Raw genomic sequence first — 26,997 nt, forward strand, 5'->3', positions numbered from 1 at the left:
GCTTTACCATTGTCTGTCCATCTTTACCATCAATCCTTCCAGCCTTTCAGCTGCCCAAGGTTTCTGTAATCCTGGTATCTGTATACCTTTGAATTTACTTGCTGTATTACTGGCAATTATCCCTTCAGCCACCGTTGGTGCTGATTGTCACCTGTCAAATTACATTGATTCTTGAACAACTATTGAAAGGTAGCAAATTTAAAAGGAGAAGGGAGAGAGAAAATGAGAGGCACCAGATTTATAAGCTTGATACCAATAGCAGGAAAAGATGCTAAAAATCTTCTAACAGAGAGGTAGCAGGACTTTTAGAAATGGATTTGCCTCTACCACTTCCTTTGGTAGCTTGTTCCATGTACCTTCTGTCCTCTGCATGAAAAACTTGCCCCTCAGATCCCCTTCACTTTAAACTTGTGTCCTCTAGTTTTCGACTCCCTTGCCCTGAAAAGAAGATTCTGTGACTCTCTAGACTATCAATGCTGCTTGTTGCTTTATAAACCTCTGTAAAGTAAACCCTAAGCCTCCTTCGCTCCAGAGAAAACAGTTCCACTGACCCAATCTCTACTTACTGTATAGCTCACTCCTTTCAGCCCAGGCAACATCCTTGTGGGTATTTTCTGCACCCTCACTAGCTTAGTCACATTATCTCTGTAGCATACGATCCAAACAAGTGTGGTCTGAACAACAATTGTGTCATGTCATCCCAATCATGTACTCGATTCCATGGCTGATGAAGACCAGCATTCTGTATATCTTCTTTGCAACCTGCTTACATGTGTGCCACTTTCAGGGAACCCTGTAGCTGTACACCACTTCACAGGCCCCTGCCATGCACTTACACAGTGCCTATAAAAAGTATTCACCCTTTTGGAAGTTTTCATGTTTTATTGTATTACAACATTGAATCACAGTGGATTTAATTTGGCTTTTTTGACTCTGATCAACAGAAAAAAGTCTCTTTTGTGTCAAAGTGAAAACAGATCTCCACAAAGTGATCTAACTAAATTACAAATATAAAACACATAATAATTGATTGCACAAGTATTCACCCCCCCCCCCCCCTTAATATGACACACCAGACCATCACTGGTGCAGCCGGTTGGTTTTAGAAGTCACATAATTAGTTAAATGGAGATCACTAGTGTACAGACAAGGTGGTTCAATTGATTGTACTAAAAATACACCTGTATCTAGAAGGTCCAACTGCTGGCGAGTCAGTGTCCTGGCAAAAACTACACCATGAAGACAAAAGAACACTCCAAGCAACTGTGCAAAAAGGTTATTGAAAAGCACAGGTCAGGAGATGGATACAAGAACATTTCCAAGTCACTGAATATCCCCTGGAGTACAGTAAAGTTAATCATCAGAAAATGGAAAGAATATGGCACAGCTGTAAATCTGCCCAGAATAGGCTATCCTCAAAAACGGAGTGATTGCGCAATAAGGAGACTAGTGAGGGAGGCCGCCAAGAAATTTATAACACCTCTTGAGGAGTTACAAGCTTTAGTGGCTGAGATGGGAGGGGTTGCACGTACAACTGTTGCCTGGGGGCAGTGGCAAAGAGAAAGCCACTGTTTAAAAAGAAAACCCAGATGAAATCTCAGCTACAGATTGCCAGAAAGCACATGGGAGACTCCGAAGTCAGATGGAAGAATGTTCTATGGTCTGATTAAACCAAAATTGAGCTTTTTGGCTAACGGACTAAATGCTATGATTGGGGTAAGCCAAACGCTGCACATCATCAAAAACATACTATTGCTACTGTGAAGCAAGGTGGTGGCTGCATCATGCTGTGGGGATGCTTCACTGCAGCAGGCCTGGAAGGCTTGTGAAGGTAGAGGGTAAAATGAATACAGGGAAATCCTGGAGGAAAACCTGATGCAGTCTGAAAAAGAACTGCGACTTGGAAGAAGATTTGTTTTCTAGCAAGACAATGACCCCAAGCATAAAACAAAAGCTACACAGGAATGGTTTAAAAACAACAAAGTTAATGTCCTGGAGTAGCCAAGTCAGAGTCTGGACAACAATTCAAATGAAAATTTGTGGTTGGACTTGAAAAGGGCTGTTCACTCACGATCCCCATGCAATCTGACAGAGCTTGAGCAGTTGTGTAAAGAAGAATGGGGAAAAATTGTCATGTCCAGATGTGCAAAGCTGATGGAGACCTATCCACACAGACTCAAGGCTGTAATTGATGCCAAAGGTGCATCTATTGAGTACTGACTTGAAGGGGGAGAGTAATTATGCAATCAATTATTTTGTGCTTAATTTTGTAATAAATTTATCACTTTGTCACAGAAGAGACTTCTGTTGATCTGTGCCAAAAAAAGCCAAATTAAATCCACTGTGATTCAATGTTGTAAAACAGAAAAGCATGGAAACTTCCAAGGAGGGAGGGGTGAATACTTTTTATAGCAGTGGTCCCCAACCACCGGGCCGCGGACCAGTGATTGGGAACCACTGTTTTATAGGCACTGTATATGCCCTGCCCTGGTTTAACTTCTCAAAATTCATTAGCACTGATCCGATTTAAATTTGAGCTCTTCTTTTCGAGTTGATAAATGTCCCGCTGTAACCCTAGACAAACTTCTTCACTGCCCACTACACCTCCAGTTACAGGGTCATCTGCTAACTTACTAATCATTCTACCTACATTCTCATTCATCACGATTGAACATTCAAAAAGCCTTTGTTAAGGTGCCACAGGAATCATTAAGAGATCAGGAGCAATATTCTAGAAAGGATTGAGAATTGTTTAATGCACAGAAGATGGAGAGAAGGAATAAATTAGTAAGTTTGAGAGTCATAACTGAAAGAGAACCCCAGGAATAGGGACTGTGAACTCAGCGTTTAGTCTATAATCAATGCTGTGACTAAGTGAAGTAATCAAAGTTCACTGATGTTGCAAACATGGTTGCCAGAGTAAATTATGTGGAGGATTCAGAGAGGCTTCACTCATGTGCATATAAAGTGAAGTGGATGTGGCTGATAGAATAAAATATTGAAAAAAAGAAGTCGGCTACATTGTAAGAAATGTGTGAATTCAACCATATTGATGGATAATTGGAGTGTTAATTATTGATGGGAGATTGGAAGGCTTTGATTTTTAGAGATATAACTCTTCTTGTACACAAAGTGTCTTTAAGTGTGATAGTTGAAGTATCTTTTAATTAGACTTCTCAAATCTTCCATCAAGAATGAAGAAAGCATAACCAATTATTGGTAATTTTGTATTTTAAACAATTTCAATGAGCTAAATGCCTTGAACAATAACACACCATTTTAAGAAATTATTTAAAAGTAATGTTTCAAGGATAGCTCAGTATAAATAATACAAAAATGATAAACATCATGCTCCTTGGAACATGCATTTTAACTGTTCTGCAGAGGGTTCTTTTATTCAGTATTGTTAATGGACATTTTGACCATGTGGAAATTACACTACTTCATGTCCCATGAATGGGTGAACCTTGCAACATTATTAAGCGTCTTAATTTTGGTGGTCGTTGTAAACTCTACTCCGTGCTTTCACACTAGTCAATCTTCCTCTTACGTGCATCCTGGCCCCTACTGTTCATTAAATAGAAGCTAATTAATTTAAATAATTTCCAAGAATGAGATGAGTATTTGAATTCTAGAGACAAGTGGGAGAAGTATTCTTTCCTTTAGTGATTCTGCAGATACTGGAAATCTAGAACAACACACACAAAATGTTTGAGGAACTCAGCCAGTCAGGCAGCATCTACGGAGAGAAATAGACAGTCGACATTTTGGGCCAAGCCGCTTCATCAAGACCAGATGTCTTGGTCTGAAATGTCGACTGTTTGTTCTTCCCCATAAATGCCGCCTGAACTTCTGAGTTCCTCCAGCATTTTGTGTGTCTTGCTTTATGGGAATCAAATGTGATTAGTGATGGAAAATATTGACAGAAATAAAAATATTATCAGTTGACTTCATATATCCCGCAAAGATAGCAGGAAATGCTAATTCTTTGCTCTGTAATAAAATTGATTACAATTTGGAAATATTTGGTGACTGAACTATCCTGAAGTAATACAGCACACATTCTGGGATTGCAAAGTATTATGCATGCTATTTAATTAAATTGCCTTCAAGGTTTTCTGAGAATTAGTTCAAGGCACCTTATTAATAACTTTGCTGACCCATCTTAGATATTCAATATACATAATAGCAGTTGGTAAAAGTAATTCCTTGCTGTTGTTAAGCTGCAGTTTCAGTCGTGTCTTGAGGTTTCAGTTTAAAGGCTTGATTACTATGCAAGGCAGGTTTAATGTTTGCAGTTATCGTTATGAGTGCGCATAAAAGCCTTAATAATGAGCAATTAAGTGATATATGGGCGAATTATTTATATGGTACTAATCAGAATGCAGTCTAGTTAAAAAGAGAGCAACATGCTTTCAACAACATCAGATGCACTTTAATGTACACAATTCTCCAAACTGTGCACAATTAGAGTAAATTGCTTGGTGCAGATTCTTTGTCATTAAGATGTCCTGAGCTATTTGAGTTTTAATTTCAATGGGGTTCATAGAACATAGAACTGTATAGCACGGGAAAAGGCCCATCAGCCCACAATGTGTTGCTGAACTAATTAAGCTCATGACACCTAGGTAATTAAACCAATCCTACCTACCTGCGCTTAGTCCATATCCCCCCATTTTCTGCATATTCATGTTCCTATCTTAGAGCCTCCTTTGTGTCTGCTTCCACAGCCACTACTGGCAGTTCATTCTCTGTAAATGAAAACCTGCCACACACACCTTTGAACGTTCTCTCTCTCACCTGAAATGCTTGCCCTTCAGTATTGGACATTCCAAGCCCGGGAAAAAGATACGTTCTGTCTCTCTGTGCTTCTCATGACTTCATAAACTTCCAATGCGTTTTCCTTCAGTCTCCGTCACTCCAGAGTAAACAGCCCTAGTTTGTACAACCTGTCCTTACAGCACACGTCCTGGCAGAATCCTGGTAAAACTCTGAGACAGAACCAGAGGTTCCACCTCCTGTATAAGGTGACCAGAACTGAATGCAGTACTCCAGGTACAGCCTAATCAGAGTTTTATAAAGCTATAACATCACATCCTGAATCTTGAACTCAATGCATCAACTAATAAATTCCATGTACCTCCTTTACCAGCCTGTCAACATATGCAGCCACTTTCAGGGAGTTGGGAAGTTTGATCCCAATATCTCTCTGGTGTACTAATGTTGTTAAAGGTCTTGCCATTTGGTCCTTTCCTTTTACATTTTATCTCCTAAAGTGCAAAATGCCCAAATTAAAGTTCATCTGTCATTTGGCTGTCCATATCTGCAGCTGATTGACTTCCTGCTATATCTTTTGGCAATCTTCTACACTATCCGTAACACCACTAATCTTTGTGTCATCTTCAAATTTGCTATCTCATTATACATTGTCACTTTCATCCAAGTGCATGATATATTTGGATGAAAATGTCAATGCAGTAGAATGCGCATTTAAAAAAAAGCTTTGATCAGATTGGTATGCAGTGAGCAGAAAGATGATCAGAGGAGGTACATTTCAAGGCAATGGAGCCCACACTTATTCAGTAATGCGAAGTCCCTCCAAATAAGGTTTATTTTAAGGCAATATCCCAATAACTATTTCAAGGTAAACACAGTGTAGAACTGCTGAACTACTGTGGTGAAAATGCCAAACTCACCCTGCCACACTAACACCAAGTGGATATAATTTACTTCTCAGCGTATTGTGCCACATGTTCTTGCAATCATTTTTCAGTAATACTTTCACACCTGCCACTTTCATTTCCCTGCACTAAATCTTATTCCTGGGGATTGCGTGACATGGAGCAAATATTTCATTTCAGTATAAAGCATCATCCTCTCACGGAGCCATTCTCTTAGACACTGCCACAATGTATTGCAAAAGTAGTTCAGACTGGGAGGAGGAATCTTGAGATTAGAATCAATGTCATTTTTGGCGGTCATATGCAATCGTTGCCAAACAAGTATGGTAGGTAAGGCAACAAAGCATAATTATTGCACAGCCATGAGGTTTGCTGCATTGGCAATCAACTTTGGTGGGAAGGCATCAGTGAATATCTAGCTCATGTCCAGAGTTTGTTCAGATACTTTAGTATGAGATCTACAACGTTAATGATGTTTTGTGGTTAGGTATTGGAGGGTACGCAGCAGCTGTCATATCAGTGTAATGTAGCTTTGCATAGTTACTTCCCCCAAACGAGAATACAATTGAATGTTGCTGATGTCTTAAAAATTTTTGAGAACCCTCCAGGAGTGGGTCCATCACAATGGGGTGGCAGAGTAGCGTAGCGGTTAGTATAATGCTATAACGGTGCCAGTGACCCAGGTTCAATTCCTGCCACAGTCCGTAAGGAGCTTGTACGTTATCCCCAAGACCGTGTGGGTTTTCCACCAGATGCTCCGGTTTCCGCACACATTCCAAAACAAATACAAGTTAGTGCGTTAATTGGTCATGTGGGTGTAATTGTGCAGGGTGGATCTGTTACCGTCAAAAAGTCAAAGTAAATTTATTATGGAAGTATGTACATGTTAGCATATACTACCTTGAGATTCATTTTCTTGCAGGCATTTACAAGAAAATAAAGAAACAATAGAAATTATGAAAAACTATATATAACCAAAGACAAACAACCAATATGCAGGACAAATTATGCAAATAAAAAACTAACTAAATAACACTGAGTGCATGAATTGGCATACAGTACATTTTCCCCATTGTTGTTTGAAATTGCAGCTCCTGTGGGGCATTATGACCTTTATAGTTACATAGAAACATAGAAAACCTACAGCACAACACAGGCCCATAAAGCTGTGCCGAACATGTCCTTACCTTAGAACTAGCTAGGTTTACCCATAGCCCTCTATTTTTCTAAGCTCCATGTATCCATCCAGGAGACTCTTAAAAGACCCTATCGTTTCCGCCTCCACCACCGCCACCGGCAGCCCATTCCACTGTTACGTATCCCGTAACTGGATCACTTACCAGCAAAGATAGAGAGGTCCGCTGAAGTCTGATGGTACCATTTTCAAACGTTTTTATTTATAAAGGGGCACAAAAGTAAGGTTAATACAAACATTCAGATACCATAAGTTGTCAATACTCAATCTAAAGCGCAGGTATAGTAATAACCAATAAGAAATAAGCTCTATCGTTGTCTAGGGGTAATGTATATATTGTCTGCTGTATATCTGAAAGTCTCTTGCGTTCACTGCAGTTCCACCAGCTGCCGTCTTTTGTGGTGTCGCGTTGGTGCACTTTGTTAAAGAGAGAGAGATAGAGATTAAATGAAACAGTTACCCGGCGGGGTTTTCCAACCTTTAGGAGTTCGATTCGTCGGAGACTTGTTGAGGAATGGACGTTCACTTGTGGCCTCCCCTGTAGCTAAGCCGTTCTTTCGTGGTGAGGTCGCCAATCCCAGGCAAGGAAAAGACGCACACGAACCCCACCACCGGCTGTCGCTATCAAACGCTGTCGCAGGATTTCTAGCGTGTCTTCTGGTGCGTCTGGGGGGCCGTCTTTACAACCCCTCTTTTATCTGAACTCACGGGGTCTCAGATGTCAATCAGGTTGGGATGATGCAATCTCTCTCCATCTCTCCACCCACGTTGCCCTGAGGGTATACACGTAGTACAGTTCCCAATTCACAAAGGTGTCTCCACTAGACAATGACCACAGTCACCAGATTTGCCTCACCGTGAAACGAGAGACACCGCACGTATGTCTCTCTTCTCTTGGGTCACTGACCCCCCCTTCACTAGGGCTCTGGCGATTCTCACAAAGGAGGGGGCTGGGATCATAACACCTCCCCTCTTAAAAACGTTTTTACCAGCGGTTAAAACGGAGTGGTACAGAGTCTTACAGAGTTTTAGGATTTAACATAGTACAAAAGCTTTTCTTTTAACTACAGAGCTGTATCGTCATACATTTTTCAGCATCTAAACAGTTAACGATTACAGTGTCACTTCCTTTAATATGGTAACATCTTGTCCCTGACTAAAGGCTGGTAGCATCAGATTTCAACAGGCAGGGTTCCAAGGGGGTTGTCTTTGTTATTCACATGCTTTGTCAAAATCCCGTACAGCCGGTTTTTCTATTTAAAAATGGCGCCCCCATTAGCCGTCACCTCTTTTCCGGTGAGTTCCTACGTGGGGGACCTGGGTAATTTGGTAAGGTACTCTCCCGCCTTTCTGTTCCATAAGGGTTATTCTCTCAACACCGTGTCCCAAACTTAAATCATCGTGGGAATTTCCAAATCTTTAATGTTACACAGGTAGCTAACCCTTTCGTCAAGACCATGCAGGCTGATGGGTTTCAGTTCGAACCTTTCCCTCAGGCCGCATTTAAATTTCGGCCTTTTCACAGCGCTCTCTTGAATAACAACAGCGTGTGGGGCACCTTTACATTCCAGATCCACCTGTAATCGATGCGCAGGCACCGCGTTACCAAGCCCTCGTTTCTGTAGCTTGGTTGCTTCTTCTGACACCAATCTAAACTTTAAATATTCTTCATTCGATTTGGGAACTACAAACTTCCCGTTCCCTTCAATAATAATGTTTATTCCCCCATGGTCGAGTTCCACTTTAAGGTTCACCACCCCTTCGTGTACCAACACCTGGGAACCCTCCCTTCCCCCAATTACCAGGGTTAACCCTGTCTTCACTGAACCCAGTCCATCTGACCCACAGGGACTGCATTCCTTTTCAACTGAATCAAATACCTCAGACCTTTTCTGAGCTCCATTACTAGGTTCAGTACCACGTGCATCCACATCTTGGACACACTCAAGCGGGACATCTGCCTCTTCCAGGCTTTCAATACCCGTACCCTTTTCAAATTCTAACTTCCCCTGATCCTCCCAGTTCCTCTCTGGGCAACTCCCTTCCGGAGTAAACTCAACCCCGCGGGCTGAAACAACCTCGTCTGCCAACCCAGCAGACCTCTCCAAGGTAATGGCATCCTTTTCAACTAGGACTGCCTTCATCTCATTCTCGGGAACACCTTGATAACTCTCAACTTCTTCAAACAGGGCTGCCACCCCCGACAGATCATCCATGTCCAACTCTGGACCTTTTAACAGTTGGTTCCGTTTCTCCTCTTTATTTCCTACCTCTAGGACCTTTCTCTTCGCTAAGGGCAGATCTCGCTCCTCTCCCCTAACCCCTTTCACTTTACTACTCTTCGGTTTACCACCCTCAGAACCCTCGTGGTACAGGGTCGGTAGGACCGTCTCGGCCAAATCAATACTGGCCAGATTTAAACTGCTCGCTGTCTCAACTGTCTCGACAGGCTGCGAATGCTTGCGCCTGTGGTACAGACTGGAGATGCGAGGGGCGGGGCTGCAATCCTCACAGGCCGTTTGAGCCGTGTCCAAACCTGCCCCCCGGCTAAATCATTTCTGAGGAGGACGTCCGCGTCAGTTCTCGGGAATTCTGATGGCACCCCTATTTCGACTGGTCCAGATACCAGCTCACAATCCATAATTACCTGATGTAGGGGCACCATTTCTATTCTTGTACCTATCCCCTTCACGGCGACCATTCCCCTTCTCCGACCGAAATCTAGTATCTCACGGCGGATCAACGACAGCTCCGCCCCGGTGTCTCGCCAGATTCGGACGGGAATGGGTGGGTCTACTCCCTTCACGGACACGGTTCTGGGTGACAGCCAAGTCTCTGACTCTTCTCGTACTCTGTCTACCCGGGGCTCTCTCGTCGATTTACTGATTACCACGGCACACCCGATAGGGACCGCTGCTCCCCCTTTTTCTGGCTCCTTTCTCGGAGCAAAGCACCTAGAGACAATATGTCCTCCCTTCCCACAATTAAAACAGGTCAAGCCCGGAAATCTCGGGCCGCCTGGCCTTTCCCCCTCAACCTTACCACTAGCTCCCGGCGGGACCTCTGCCTCAGCCGGCGGACTTTCCCTACCATTCCGACGGTCTCTCGGGTAACCTTTTGGCGAGGAAATCTTTATCCTGTGGGTTAGGGCATATTCATCTGCAAACCTAGCAATTTCTGAGATGGACTTATTCGCCTTCTCATTCAAATACATCCGGATCTCCTCCGGAACACACCCTTTTAATTCCTCAATCTGAAATAACTCCCTGATACGCCCATAATCCCCGTCCACCTGTTCCACGGTGCACCAACGGTCCAAGAGCACACCCTTTTCGTAGGCTAGCTCGGTATACGTTTGATTCCACCCTTTCCGTAAATTTCTGAACCTTTGTCTATACGCTTCAGGTACTAGCTCGTAACTCTGGAGAATGGCCTCTTTTACTTTGGCATAATTCTCCGCTTCCCCTTCCTCGACGGCCAAGGCCGCATATGCTCGTTGTGCCTTCCCCTTTAACACACTTTGTAACAACGCCACCCACTGCTCTTTGGGCCACTTTTGATTTACTGCCACCTTTTCAAAAAGCAAGAAATAACTATCAACATCCGACTCTTCGAATGGAGGTACTACACTCAACTCCCGACTAACATTAAACCTCTCCTCTCGATCTAACCCTAGATCTCTTCGCTCTTTCTTTAACTTCTCCATCTCCAAGTCATGTTCCCTCTGTTCTCGTCTCTCCTCATACTCTCTTTGCTTTTCAGCTCGTTCCCTCTCGTTCTCGGCTACTTCTAGCTCTTTTAGCTGAATTTCATGCTGTCTTTGCTTTTCAGCTTGGTCCCGCTCTTTTTCCACCTCTAACTCCTTTAGTTGGAGCTCCTGGTCCCTTTCTTTCTCTCTCTCAGCCGCTTCCAGCTGTTTCATTTTAAATTCATGTTCCAACCTTAATTTCTCCAACTCTAGCTGATCCATTCCACTCGCTGGTACTTTTTCAGGGATATTTTCCAAGACCTCAGCTTCGAACACTTTCTTCCCAATGTAATACCGAGTTATGGCCCCTCGCACCTCCCGCTTTTTCATGGATGACCTCACTTCTGCGAGGTCCAATCCTTTCGCCAAATTTAACAAGTCTGATTTGGTGGCCGCCTCTAGCGCCTCTACAGGCGGGTTTTTCATAAATTCATCCACGTCCATCTTTGCTGGTTTCCCGTCTGGCTACCCGCGTACCAGATCCAAATTTATTTTTATTTTTTTTACTTACAAACCCAATTCACTGCCCTCCCAATTTTGGTTTCAAATCCCGGACGAGCCCCCACGTTGTTACGTATCCCGTAACTGGATCACTTACCAGCAAAGATAGAGAGGTCCGCTGAAGTCTGATGGTACCATTTTCAAACGTTTTTATTTATAAAGGGGCACAAAAGTAAGGTTAATACAAACATTCAGATACCATAAGTCGTCAATACTCAATCTAAAGCGCAGGTATAGTAATAACCAATAAGAAATAAGCTCTATCATTGTCTAGGGGTAATGTATATATTGTCCGCTGTATATCTGAAAGTCTCTTGCGTTCACTGCAGTTCCACCAGCTGCCGTCTTTTGTGGTGTCGCGTTGGTGCACTTTGTTAAAGAGAGAGAGATAGAGATTAAATGAAACAGTTACCCGGCGGGGTTTTCCAACCTTTAGGAGTTCGATTCGTCGGAGACTTGTTGGGGAATGGACGCTCACTTGTGGCCTCCCCTGTAGCTAAGCCGTTCTTTCGTGGTGAGGTCGCCAATCCCAGGCAAGGAAAAGACACACACGAACCCCACCACCGGCTGTCGCTATCAAACGCTGTCGCAGGATTTCTAGCGTGTCTTCTGGTGCGTCTGGGGGGCTGTCTTTACAACCCCTCTTTTATCTGAACTCACGGGGTCTCAGATGTCAATCAGGTTGGGATGATGCAATCTCTCTCCATCTCTCCACCCACATTGCCCTGAGGGTATACACGTAGTACAGTTCCCAATTCACAAAGGTGTCTCCACGAGACAATGACCACAGTCGCCAGATTTGCCTCGCCGTGAAACGAGAGACACCGCACGTATGTCTCTCTTCTCTTGGGTCACTGACCCCCCCTTCACTAGGGCTCTGGCGATTCTCACAAAGGAGGGGGCTGGGATCATAACACCACGCACTCACCACCCTCTGCGTTACATCACAAACAAAATGAGGAACACATTACTGAGAGTTTGGGAATGAGATGCCAATGAAATGGTGTTTGCTACCATGTGGATGCCTTATATTATATAGCTTCACTTAGACTCAGTTTTCAGTGGCAAGCATTATGTTCAATAATTCACTGGAATCTTACCAGTAATGGCATTTTTTAAAGACATAATTGTTAGCTTCACTGCCCCTTTGATCACCCTGCGGCTCAGAGTAACTTGCGATCAGTTATGGCAAAGGAGTGGATCCTGAAGTTCTTCAGGTGGAGGTGCCCAGACACTCAGAGGACGTGTATCCTGTTCACGTGTTCCTTTCTCCTTCATTTCTGCCATGATTCTGTGTTGTCAAGAGATCAGTTTCAATAGCTCTAATACATTTGACTTGCTCAGTGTTAAATCTGTGCTAAGTGACATGGAGTTGCTTTTAATGTACCATTGCACAAGACTGTGAATTCTTCTGGAAGAATGAGTTGGACATTATGCCATACATGTGGAATATTTCATACACTTAAAGAGAGTGAATTGCAGTTCCTTGGCTTGGATGTTACTCACCTCGAACGGTCTTTGTTGGGTGTTAGCTTGGCTAAGGTAATTCTAGGACGTAATAGATATAGATCTGAGGCAGACAGATGGTGTTAAGTTATGGATCATCTAGGTTTCATTGCTCAACAGCGTTGTGGGAATACCTTCACGGAAAATGCAGTTCAAAATGGCAGCTCATGACCAACACCTCACGGCCAGTTAGAGATGAACAATAGGTATTAGTTTTGCTGATGATGCCTGCACTCTAACAATGAATATACTGCATATATTTTTTAAAACATTCCCATTTATATAGTCTCTTTTCAAGCAATGTGTGCTTCAATCAGACATTGGCTTAATGATCTGTCTCTCTGAAATCCGGCTCTATCCTGGTTGGTATTTTTCCATTAATCTTGTTTTCTTCCTTTTTCTTATCTCTCAAGTATTTGATATTACATTAATCCAATCTGAACTGCATCTGCTTACGGACCATGAATTTTGTTAATTACTGTAGCTTTGTCTACTTTCCAGCATGATGTTGGTAACCCTTGCAATCCTTGGAGCCAGGCTTTCACCACTGTAATGAGTCATTTCTGAAATACCTCAAAACGGCACTATTTTGGTGAATATCTGAGCTCTGCAGACTACCACACCCAATCATTTATCCCTCTTCCATCCCAAATTCCTTCCTCATATAAGAAAAAAGTAATGAACATGTGTATCTCTATAGAGTAAAACATGGCCTAAAAACAAGATGTTTTACTCAGCAGGAATAAAGTATTGTGGCGAGCATTTGGTCCATAATGACAGATGAGGAAACTCACTGACCTCAACAACCATTTTGTTGTGATAAACACAAAACAGACGGGCACCACGACCCAGAGAGTGAACCCAACCAGTCTCACACCGACAGGGGAGGTGACCATCACACACCCCGGTTACAGTTCAGGTGACCCACAAGTACACAAGCGATTAACTGTATAACCCAAGCTAAAATGTAACAATAAATGAACTGGAACTTCCCACCATAATCCCACAAAAACATTTTAACACAAGAACAATTGTTACGAACCCCGTAACTGGGTTACTTACCAGCAAAGATAGAGGCGTCCTTTGAAGTCTGATGATACTATTTTTAATGGTATTTATTAGTAAAAATACACAAAAATAATATCAATGCAAATATACAGATAATATACGTCATCAACACTAAACCTAAAAGTGCGGGTATAATAATAATCAATAAGAAATAAGCTCTATCGTTGTCTAGGGGATAATGAATTGTCCGATGGAAATCTAAAGTTCATTTCAGTTCATACAGGCTGCAGCCGTTGTTTGTTTGTCGCTGTGTTGCAATTGTTGGAGAGAGAGAGAGAAATAGAAAAAATTGCCGGCTTTCCTTGTTACAACCTTGATCCGTATCCGTCCTTTAGCGAGACCATTCCGTGGAGGACTCGCCACCCAGGCAAGGATGAACACACACACAAGCCCCCCCCACCAGTCTCATACGTTTCTCCTGGTGTGTCTGAGGGGTGTTTCCCCAGACCCTCTTTTATCCTCACTCACGGGGTCTCAGATGTCAATCAGGTTGGGATGATGCAATCCCTCAACCAGACCACTCTGGTTGTCCCCTGAGGGGTTTCAATGAATAGTACAGTACTCAATACACAATTCCTTCTTCAAGAGACAATAGCAGTAATCTCTCTCTTTGTCAAATAGGAGACATTCCACCTTGTGTATTCTGCGGTGTCTCAACGACTACCTTTGCTGTTCCTGTGTCTCTCTCATTACTGACATGCTGTGTATCTCTCTCATTTCCTGGGTCTCAGACCCGAAATAATAGCGATCTTGCGATTCTCAAAAAGGAGGGGGCGACTTTGTACCCTTCAGCCCCTCAGAGTTGCTCCACATTCGTAACACAATAAACAGTGCTGGTCATTAGAGGTACAGGGGTGGGCTGTTGACCACACCCCCCCCCCCCCCACTGAGAGTGTCACAGTATTTTCCCCAGATATCTATTGTGCAATGGCTTTTCATTAAATGGCAACATTAGTTACAGGAAATGGATCATCTACTCCCTTGAGAGGAGGAATAGACTAATGAAAGAGTTGGCCTCCCAGTCTAGTCTCTGATCTTAATCACTTAGTCACTTGTATGATTGAGATACTTCACCTGCAGATGATCAGTCCCATCTTAACACTGTAATGAGAACTGTCACAGGAATTCTGACCAAGCTACTCATGCTGAGTGACAACGTATCACCTCAGAGCCACGGAATCTAATTAACACTCTAAACACTGGAAGACATTGTTTCACCCTGAGATCTCTAAATCCACAAAATACTCAGCAACTCACCAAACACTAAACATAAATCAGGAAAGTCTTTCAGCGTCGAGGACTCCTTCAAAAGGGGATACCTCAAAAAGGCTGTGTCCACCATTAAGGACTCCCATCACCCAGGACTTGCCCTCCTGTTATTACTACCATCAAGGAGGAGATACAGGAGCCTGAAGATACACTCAACAGGGAGTGTTGCCTGTTTAGTAAGCTTCCGCCAGATAATACCCAAAGCCATAACCTGACTTCAAAACCTGTACATTAAAATGTAATGCGATAGAACTTCTTGCCATATCCAACCGAACAATTAAACTAGTAAGGAAGAAGAATGATTCCATAGTAAAGTTTATCAATTTGAATATTTCACTTGAACTTCTGAAAGAGTACCAGAGAGATCAGTGCTTGGATCACTACTATCAGTAATCTACATCAATGATTTGGCTAAGGGCACCAAATGGAACATCTTGAGGTTTGGTTATAACACAAAATTAAGAGGAAATGTTAATGGTGATGAGGATACAAAGACACTTTAAGATGAACCGGACAAGTTAATTAGTTGAGGACAGCTGATGCTATTCCTTTACTTAAGAAAAGCAGCAGGGATAAACCAGGTAACTATAGGCTGGTGAACCTTGTGACAGCAGTAGGAAACTTGGAGAAAATTCTATGCGATAAGCTATATATGCATTTGAAATACGGGCTGATCAGGAAAGTGCATGGCTCTTTACAAGGGAAATCGTGTCTCACTAAGTGTGATAGATGAAGAAATGCCAATAGTTGTTGACTATGTGGACTTCGGCAAAGCGTATGACAAGAAGTTGAATGATAGGCTGATCCAAAAATTTAAATACACCAGATCCAAGGCAAGCTGGCTAATTGGATCCAAAATTTACCTGGTGATGGGAGACAAAGGGTGGTGATAGAAAGTTGTTTTTCTGGTTGGAACTCTGTGACCAGTGATGTACTGCAAGGATTGGTACAGGGACCCTTGTTGTGGGCTATAGATGTTAACGGCTTGGCTATGAATGTAGGGTGAATGAGTAGGTTTGTGGATGACATGAAAATTGGAGGATTTGTAGATAACGAGGAATCATGTAAGAGTACAACCAGGATATAGATCAGTCAGAAAGTTGGATGAAGCATTTAATTTAATCTTGATAAATATGAGCCGAGGCATTTTGGACAGTCAAGTGGAGGTAAGACATATACTGTACAGTAAATAGTAGGGAACTGAGGAATGTTGATGAGCAAAGAGACCTCGGGGTTCAAATCTATAGTTTTCTAGAAGTGGCAATACAGGTATATAGAATGATGAAGAAAGCATATGGTATATGTCTTTTTGGGTCAAGGCATAAAATATAAAAATTGCTATGTTATTCTGCAACTTTACAAAACACCACTTGGAGTATTATATGCAGTTGTGTTGCCACACTATAGGAGGGATATGATTGCATTGGAGAGAGTGCACAGGGGTTTCATCAGGATGTTGCCTGGATTAGAGAACTTTAATTTTGTAAGGGATTGGATAGGCTGTTTTTTTCTGTCCCTGGAGTGAAGGAAGTTAATAAGTTACCTGATGGACATATGCCAAATCATTAAAGACGTAAAAAGGGGTAGATACTAAGAATCTTTTCCCCAAGGAAAGTCAATCAAGAACAATAGAACACAGATATAACGAGAGAGAAAGGAATTTTAAAGGAGATCTGAAGAGTAACTTTGATTACACAGAGTGATTGATATCTGGGACTTCCTGCCAGAGGAGGTGGTAGAACCAAATCCAATTACTACATCTAAGATATATTTAGGCATGTATGAACAAGCAAGACGTAGAAAGATGCTAACCTAATATAGACAAATGGAATTAGTGTAGATGGGTGAAAGGGTCAATGTGTATTGTAGAACTCTACAATTCTGCAACCCTGTGATTCCAAATAGAAAACAATATGGCAGATACATGTGGGAAAATGTGAAGTTAGCTATTTTGGAATAAATGCTATGTATTTTTCAAATGGTGAGAAATTGGGAAATGTTGTTATTCTAAAGGTTTACAATTCATTTAAAGCTAACATCTAGGTGTAGAAGGCAGTTAGGAAAGAGAGTGCTGGGTATTGCTTTATGCAATATGAGTACGAGAGTAAAGCTGTTTTTCCTGCAATCGTCCAGGATCTTTTGGGACAATTTTGGATTCCTGACCCAAATAAAGGATATACTTACTATAGAGGATCTGTGTTGACCATTTACCAAGCTTAGGGTGGTGCCGATAATTTGTGGAATTCAAGGTGATGAAGGGATTTGGGTTAGGGCAGGAAAATATTAAGGGAGAAGCTCATCTGTGACTTGTTGAACGTTAGAACAGATTTGAGGGGCTGAATAGCCTACTCAACCTCCCATTTATTATGTTCCTGGAGATTCTTAGAAGTAATTAATTTACTCCTAACTGGAACTGACAATTTAACTGTACATGTTTATAAGTGCAGGCTTAACTGAATAACATCAATTTTATCTGAAACAGCCAGGTTTAATCTTTTTTAACGTATTACCATTTAGACATTCAGTTGTGCCTCGTGTCAGTTGTTTAACGGTGCATGAGTAATGGCTGCATTTCTCTGCTGACAATGAAAGTTGTGAGATGGCTGGTGTTTTAGTTTAAAAAATGTAAATAACATGTCCCCTGGTATTGTTTCCTCATAGAGATAATTTGTCAGCTAATAGAAACTGCTTGCATGTTGACATAAGGCCATCCCCAGAATATTAATTACTTAATTCAGTTAAAAAAGAGTTGCACATTTAGCAAGAAGCACAATGCAATTTGACAACTTGATGAGTTGTGTTCCTTCTGGTTGGTGCACAGGACAGAGCAGTCGTCCATTATCCATGTGATGCCAGGATGTGAAGCCACGTCAATCCTGCACGGGTCTGCCATGTTGAAAGGAGTTTGAGTTGGTAGCCTGTGGTTAGAAGGTGGATGGTTGCGAGAAAGGGACATGAAATCTAAAAGCAGCGTCCAGAAATGACATAAGAGGATGTTGGAGTGGGGAATGTGGTAGAGTGGTGTGGCGTACTATATAAGCAGCCAAGGTGTACTTCCATAATCTACATTAACGTGTCACATTCAGAGAAATATTCTTTGTCTGCCTTACTTGTGAGCTGTTGCATGTTACAAATGGGTGGTTTATAAATTGACCAATGACGTTGAAAATAACAAATATTCTCACACTGAGCATAAAGGACATATTATAAAGTTAAGTTTCATTTGTGGATTTGTTAGTATGCTTTTGAAACAAAAGGTTGGAAATGGAATTGGAATTGACTTATTATTGTTACATTCACTGAGATACAGATAAACGCTTGGCTTGCATACGGTTCATCCAGATCAAGTCATTACACAGTGCATTGAGGTACAACAAAGTAAAAAAAAACAATGTAGAATCAAGTGTAACAGCTACGGGTAAACAATGAAGTACAAGATCGTAATGAGGTAAATTGTGAAGTCATATCCATTCAATCACACTAGGGAATCAGTGAAGTCTTAATACAGCAGGTTAGAAGCCGTCCTCGAGCCTGGTGGTATGTGCTTTCAACCTTTCTATTTTCTAGTTCTGCTAAACACAGCGCTGAGGATAACATTCCTCTATTTGTGGTCTTCTCTATTATCTGAAATATTAAACTTACCTCCATTCTCTTTTCATCTGTAATGAAATATAAGCATTACTGTTAAGGTGACCATTTATTTATATATGTATAATTTGCCACTTGAATAAAGGTTGTCTGAAAATGCCAGGAACCTGGTCTTTTGTAACCGTAGAACATGGTAATCTACAGACCATTACAGGCCCATCAGTCCACAATGTTGTGCCGACCATGTAACCTACTCCAGAAACTGCCTAGAATTACCCTACTGCATAGCCCTCCATTTTTCTAAGCTAGATGTACCTATCTAAGAGTCTCTTAAAATACCCTATAGTATCTGCCTCCACCACTGTCGCTGGCAGTGTATTCCACGCACCCACCAATCTCTGTGTGAAAAACTTACCCCTGACAACCCCTCTGTACCTTCTTCCAAGCACCTTAAAACTATGCCGCTTAGTGTTAGCCTTTCAGCCCTGGGGAAAAGCCTTTGGCTATAAACACGATCAATTCCTCTCATCATCTTATACACCTCTCATCCTCCATTGCTCCAAGGAGAAAGGGCCAAGTTCACTCAACCTATTCTCATAAGGCACGCTCTCCAATCCAGGCAACATCCTTGCAAATCTTCTCTGCACTCTCTCTATAGTATCCACCTGTAGTGAGCTGACCAGAACTGAACACAGTACTCCAAGTGGGTCTAACTAAGGTCTTATATTGCTGTAACATTATATTGCTGTAACATAGGGCTCTTAAACTCAATCCCATGGTTGATTATGGCCAACGCACCATATGTCTTCTTAATAATACTGTCAACCTGCACAGCAGCTTTGAGTGCCCTATGGACATGGACCCCAAGACCTCGCTGGTCCTCCACACTGCCAAGAGTCTTACCATTAATACTATATTCTGTCTTCAATTTGACCTACCAAAATAAACCACTTCACATTTATCTGGGTTGAACTCCATCTGCCACTTCTCAGCCCAGTTCTGCATCCTATCGATGTCCCACTGTAACCTCTGACAACCCTCCAGACTATCCACAACACCCATAACTTTTGTGCTATCAGCAAGCTTACTAACCCACCCTTCTACTTCTTTGTTCAAGTCATTCATAAAAATCACAAAGAGGAGGGATCCGAGAACAAATCCCTGTGGAACACCACCGGTCAAAGACATCCATGAAGAATACAAACCACCCTTTGCCTTCTGTGGGCAAGCCAATTCTGGATCCACAAAGCAAGGTCTCCTTGGATCCCATGTTTCCTGACTTTCTGAATGAGCCTTTCATGGGGAACCTTATCAAATGCCTTACTGAAATCCTTATACACTACATCCACTGCTCTACCTTCAATGTGTTCTGTTACATTCTCAAAAAATTCCATCAGGCTCATAAGGCACGAATTTCCCTTGGCAAAGCCATGCTAGCTATCCCTAATCAGATTATGCTTATAAATCCTACCTCTTAGGATCTTCTCCAACAACTTGCCCACCATTGAAGTAAGGCTCACTGGTCTATAAATTCCTGTGTTATCTCTACTCTCTTTCTTGAACAAGGGAACAATACTTGCAACCTTCCAATGCTCTGGTACTTCTCCCGTCTCTATTGATGATGCAAAGATTATCACTAAAGGCTCAGCAATCTTCTCCCTCGCTTCGCACAGTAGCCTCGGGTATATCTCGTCTGGTCCCGGCAACTTACTAACTTATTGCTTTTCAAATGCTCCAGCACATCCTCTTTCTTAATGTCTCTTCTTGGTGTTTCAGTCCACTGTAAGTCATCCCCACAATTGCCAAGGCCCTTTTCCCTGGTGAATACTGAAGCAAATTATTCATTAAGTATCTCTGCTACCTCCTCCAACTGAAATGCACACATTTTTACTTTCGCACCTTGTTGGTCCTATCCTCACACGGCTCATCCTCTTGCTCTTCACACACTTATAGAATGCCTTGGAGTTTTCCTTAATCTTGTTCACAAAGGCATTCTCATGGCCCCTTCTAGCTCTCCTAATTTCATTCTTAAGCTCCTTCCTGATAATCTTGTAATTTTCTAGAACTCTAACAGAACATAGTTTATTGAACCTTTCATAAGCTTTTCTTCTTAACTAGATTTACAACATCGTTTGTACACCGTGGTTCTTTTACCCTACCATCCTTTCCCTGCCTCAATGGAATATTCATATGTAGAACACCATTCAAGTGTTCCCTAAACATTTGACGCACTTCTGCCATGCATTTCCCTGAGAACCTCTGCTCCCAATTTAAGCTCCCAAGCTCCTGCTTAATAACATCATAATTCCCCCACCCCAATTAAGTGTTTTCCCAAATTCTCTGCTCCGATCCCTCTCCAACGCTATGGTAAAGGAGACAGAGTTGTGATCACTACCTCCAAAATGCTCTCTCGCCAAGAGATCTGACACCTGACCAGGTTCATTTCCCTATACATTTCCCAAGTACAACCTCTCCTTTAGTTGGCTTATCTACATATTGCATCAGCAAACCTTCCTGAACACACCTAACAAACTCCACCCCATCTAAACACCTTGCTCTAAGGAGACAGCAGGTGGACCAACTGCGCTCTGGTGCAGTCGGAACAATCTGGAGCTAAACACGCTCGAGACAAAGGAGATGATAGTGGATTTCAGGAGACATCCCCCCGCTATGTCTCCCCTCACAGTCCTCAGCAGCCCTGTGTCCACCGTGGAGAACTTCAGGTTCCTGGGAACCACCATCTCTCAGGATCTGAAGTGGGAGCAGAACATCAGCTCCATCCTGAAGAAGGCCCAGCAGCGGATGTATTTCCTGCGGCTCTTGAGGAAATACGGTCTGCCTCAGGAATTGCTGCTGCAGTTCTACACTGCAGTCATTGAGTCTGTCCTGTGCACCTCCATCATTGTGTGGTTTGGAGCCGCCACCAAGCAGGATAGAACCAGACTACAGCGCACAGTGAGGACTGCCAAGCGCATCATTGGAGCCTCCCTGCCCTCTACTGTGGACCTGTACTCTTCCAGGTTGAAGAAGAGGGCGGGGAACATCATAAAGGACTCCTCCCATCCTGCACACGGACTGTTTGATCTGCTTCCGTCTGGTAGGCGCTTCAGATCCCTCCAGACTAAGACTAATAGGCACTGGAGAAGTTTTTTCCCTACTGCGGTCACTTTCCTGAACAGTTAACTGCCGGTTAACTGTCGGCTAACTATTACTTGGATTGCACTACCTGTATGTATAATCTATATTTTCATTTATATTTATCATTATTATTGTTATGAGCAGAGAGACAACATCTGCCGGAAGTAAATTCCTTGTATGTGCATAGGTACTTGGCGACTAAAGTCTGATTCTGATTCTGATTCTGATGTCAATCAATATTAGGAAAGTTAAAATCTCCCATCACGACAACCCTGTTATTATTGCACCGCTCCTGAATCCATCTCCCTATCTGCTCCTCAGTGTCTCTGTTACTATTGAGGGATCTATAAATAAACACCCAGTAGAGTTATTGCCTCTTTCCTTTTTCCGACTTCCACCCACACTGACACAGTAGGTAATCCCTCCATGACTTCCTCCTTTTCTGCAGCCGTGCCACTATCCCTGATTATTAATGCCACTTCCTCACCTCTTTTGCCTCCCTCCCTGTCCCTTTTGAAACATCTAAAGCCCAGCACATTCAGCAGCCATTCCTGCCCCTGCGACATCCATACCTCTGTAATGGCCACAATGTCATAGTTCCACATATTGATCCATGCTCTAAGTTCATTCGCCTTGTTTATGATACCCCTTGCGTTAAAATAGACACATCTCAAACCATCAGGCTGAGTGCATCTTTGCTCCATCATCTGCTTATCCTTTCTCACAAACTTCCTACAAGCTCTCTTTACTTGTGCGGCAACCGCCCCATCCTCTGCTTCTTCACTTTGGTTCCCACCCCCTTCAAATCTAGTAGAAACTCTCTCTATTTGCATTAGCAAACCTCCCCGACAGGTTATTGGTCCCCCTCGGATTCAAGTGCAACCCATCCTTTTAGTACAGGTCACACCTGCCCCAGAAGAGGTCCAAATGATCCAGAAATCTGAATCCCTGCCCCCTGCTCCAATCCTTCAGCCACATATTTATTCACTAGCTCATTCTATTTCTATACTCACTGTTGCATGGCACAGGCAGCACTCCTGAAATTATTACTCTTGAGGTCCTGTTTCTCAGCTTTCTTCCTAACTCCCTGTATTCTGCTTTCAGGAACTCCTCCCTTTTTCTACCTATGCCATTAGCAATATGTAGCATGACCCCTGGCTGCTCACCCTCCCATTTCAGGATATTGTGGACGTGTACAGAAACATCACAAACCCTTGCTCTGTGTTTCTTTTGCATGCCCACAGAATTGCCTATCTATCCCCCTAACTATAGAGACCTCTGTTACTGCTGCCACCCTCTTCCGTTCCCTACCCTTCTGAGCCACAGGGCCAGACTCAATGCTAGAGGCACGGCCACAGTTGCTTCCCCCAGATAGGACCCCCCCCCCCCCAACAGTACTCAAAATAGAGAACTTGTTGTTAAGGGGGATGGCCAGATGACACTCTCCCTTCCCTCTCCTGACAGTCATCGACTTGTCTGTCTCCTGTGGCCTCGATGTGACTGCCTGCCTGTAGCTCCTATCAATCATCCCTTCACTCAAGGTCATCGAGCTGCAGCTCCAGTTCCCTAATTCGGTCTCTAAGGAGCTGCAGCTTGATGCACCTGGTGCAGATGTGTCCATCAGGGAGGCCAGAAGACACCCAGAGCAGAAAATTGGCCTTGCAGTCATACCACTATTCTTAAGTTAGAGGAAAAAAGCGTTATGAAAGTAACTTGCCTTCTTACCTCGCCAAAGCCCTGATGAGCCAAAGCTGTACTACTCTGACTCACACTACTCCGATGACCGCTCCTTCAATGACTGCTCCGCTAGGCAGTGTCTCCCTTTTATCCTGGAACCTTCTTAACGGCTTTGCGTGATGATGAACTACTGTGGCTGCGTACTTCTCCCAGTCAAATCTCCTGCTGAAAGAAACTCCGTGCTTTTTAAATCTTCTCAGTGGCCTTGCACGATGATGAGCTACTGCGTCTGCGTTATTCTCCCAATTGAATCGAATAGGTTAGAACATTTTCATTATTTTCAGAGTATCAGAATGATCATCCATTAAGACTTTCTAAACATCTAATCTGTTACCTTAAATAATTTAACACTTAAAAACATAAAAACTTACACGTATTATGCATATTTCTTGACTGCAGGACATGCTAAAGTGCTTTAACAGCTGACAGTGAAAGTATCAATTTAGACTTCTCTTTAATATGAAAAAATGCAACAGAATACTTTAAAAGAATGAGTTTGATATATAAAACAGAACATCCTGGATGCATGTAGATGTATTATGGCAGATGAACAAACCTTTAGCTAAAGAAGTAGATTTGAAATACTGAGATGCAGGAAGATGGAATTGCAACACGTAGAGCCTTGGCGGCTGAAGACATGACTGAGTATATTTAAGGATATTCACAATTGCAAAATATCAGCAGTATGTATACCTGGGGGTTAAAGGACTGAAGGGTTATAGGGAGAAGGTAGGATGAGACTCTACTGTGGTGTTTGGAAGTAATGATGGGCATTTTAAAATTTAAGCACTGTCAGCTTGGAAGTCAAATTGAGTAATTCTGTAGCCTATCAATTGTTGTCAGTCGTATTTTACCCAAGTTCTGAAATGTAGTAATGTGATAATGACAATTTTTTAGTTTTGCTGATAGAGAGAGAAGTAGTGACCTAGACAACTGAGATGATTCTTCTCCAGAACGGTGTTCGTGTGATCTTTTATGTCCTCTTGAGAATGCAGATGGTGCCTCAGGATAACATCCCACTCAAAAGGCTGACCAGGACTCTTAATCAGACAACTTGACAGTCTACATTATTTCTTCGTCACCAATCTTGGATTAGATTGCTTCTTTTACTCCCAAGCTTTTGTGCCAGTTCAGTGAAGACTGTAGTATTAGTTTTTCTAGCACAGAAGGTTTTCTTTATCATCCATTCTCTTTCTGTCAGATCTGTTATTGCATCTTGGTGCAGTCTAGCCTGATCTCACGATACTAAAAACAATGTATTTGACTTGTGCTGCTTGTCTCTACATCCAGTGCTAGGAGTGAGTAAAATTATCTCATTACAAACAAACGTCAACTGCTGCCTTGGGGTCTTGCCAGTAAGTTATTTTCTTTGGTGTTTAGGCAAAATTGTTTCTTGTTCACATAGAACCATAGTACAGACCCTTCAGCCCTTCATGTTGTGCTGACCCATTTAATCCTTTAAAAAAGTACTAAACCCATGGTACCCCATAACCCTCCATTTTTCTTTCATCCATGTGCCTGTCCAAGAGGCTCTTAAATACCCCTAATGTTTTAGCCTCCACCACCATCCCTGGCAAGTCATCCCAAGCACTCACAACCCTCTGTGTAAAAGACTTACCCCTGATGTCTCCCCTAAACTTCCCTCCCTTAATTTTGTACATATGCCCTCTGGTGTTTGCTATTGATGCCCTGGGAAACAGGTACTGACTATCCACCCTATCTATGCCTCTCATAATCTTGTAGACCTCTTATCAAGTCCCCTCTCATTCTTCTACGCTCCAAAGAGAAAAGTCCCAGCTCTGCTAACCTTGCTTCATATGACTTGTTCTCCAATCCAGGCAACATCCTGGTAAATCTCCTCTGCACCCTCTCCATAGCTTCCACATCCTTCCTATAATGAGGTGACCAGAATTGAACACGTATTTTTTAAAATAGTCCCAGACACTCCTTCTTCCATCATAATGATACAAATGCCAGCACATTTTTTGCATATATTTAAAATATATTTTTCACCATTAGCATTTCTTATTTCCTATATCTTGAGCCAAGCCCAGCTCTAGACTAAACCAATTTGGTCCTTTGTACAAACTCTAGTTCTCTTCTGATGACGTATCAATGGCAAATTCAGTAAAGTACATTATAAGGACACAGGGAGCACATCAAAATCTTCAGGGAGATTTGTATTTTGATTTATTTATCATACATACATGGAAACATTCTGTGAAATGTGCCATTTGCCTTAACAATCAGAATCAGGTTTATTAACACTGGCATATGTCTTGAAATTTGTTAACTTAGCAGCAGCAACTTAATGCAATACATGATAATATAGAAAGAAAAAAATCAGTTACAGTAGGTATAGATGTGTATATCAAATAGTTAGATAAAAAGTAGTGCAAATCAGAAATAATATTTTTAAAAGTGAGGTAGTTTTCAATGCACCTGACGACGTGCTGGGAGCAACTTGGAGGTGTTGCCACGCATTCCGGTGACCACAATGCAAGGAAGAGCAGCACAGAACGCAGCAACAAAACAAACCCCTTTCGTCCCTCCCACACATGCAGATGGTCCTCTAACTCCAGGACAAGCCTCAACTCTCCAGGCTTTTGCCATCGGGCTTCAAGTTCTGGACTTCCAGTTGACCTTCAGGCTTTGATCTTTGGTGTCGGCCCCTGGACTAGCTGAAGGTGAGACCCCGAACTCTAGGTGCGTCAACTCACCAGCTCTCGTACCGGTGCCAGGTCGCACCTGGACTGGAGAGAAGGGGGCAATTGTTGTGCATTAATTTGTACCTTTTGGTGTGTATTTGTTCACATGGAGTATATTAGCTGGAACATAGTACATTTAATTGGATTTAGCCATCCAAGCTGTCTGAAGCTTTAAATAAAGTGCTATCAAAAAGAGAACACCTTGAAAACTATATTCAGTGGTTGCTCTGACTTCCGTTAAGATGGTGGTGCGTACACATGCAGTGGCCTCTCGGGTGCCAACACAAGGTGCTTTTTTCTTTGCGAAATTTGTTTTTTATGATCCAAAGACATGTCTACTCCAAGAACATTGGGTACTGCAGGGGTAGTCTCATCAGTGAGCTGCTTGTTTATTGGTGTAACTGGACTGGTGTGGCTGAGATGTTGAAACAGCCGGCTGAAGTGTTGAAGGAGCCAGTAAGGATATTGGAGGAGCACACCGGGACGTCAGAAGAGCCGGTTTAGGTTCAGACCGTGTTGCTGCCCGCTATTCAGTAGCATCGAAGTTGGTGTAGTATAACCGTGAGAGATTGTCTCGGACATTTCACTTGCGATCGCAAGACTCTGTTGGACATTGATAATGAAAGTTGCTGCCGACCTGCTGCCCTTGTCTGATAGAGGGGGCAGTCGACATGAGAGTTGTGTAGCTTCGGTCGTAGTGAGAACTAGGCCACAAGCCTTGGGCTTGCCTGCTGCCACTAACAAGGCGAGGCCTGGGGCCTGGCCTCACCCATCGATGCTGCTGTCCCGTGTTCGAGCGGTAGAATGAAGGGCTGGATTGCGTGCACCTGCACACTGCTGGGAGACTGTACCATTCAT

General features: G+C 42.7%; 1 long non-coding RNA gene across 3 annotated transcripts in view; it reads left to right on the forward strand.

Moving 5' to 3' along the window:
- LOC140713786 (uncharacterized) overlaps positions 1-26,997 on the forward strand; it is a 73,039-nt gene that overhangs the window by 14,488 nt on the left and 31,554 nt on the right. The gene's annotated exons all lie outside the window — the stretch shown is intronic.

This window comes from Hemitrygon akajei, chromosome 20 (genome assembly GCF_048418815.1).
Source record: "Hemitrygon akajei chromosome 20, sHemAka1.3, whole genome shotgun sequence".
In the NCBI taxonomy this organism is placed as follows: Eukaryota; Metazoa; Chordata; class Chondrichthyes; order Myliobatiformes; family Dasyatidae; genus Hemitrygon; species Hemitrygon akajei.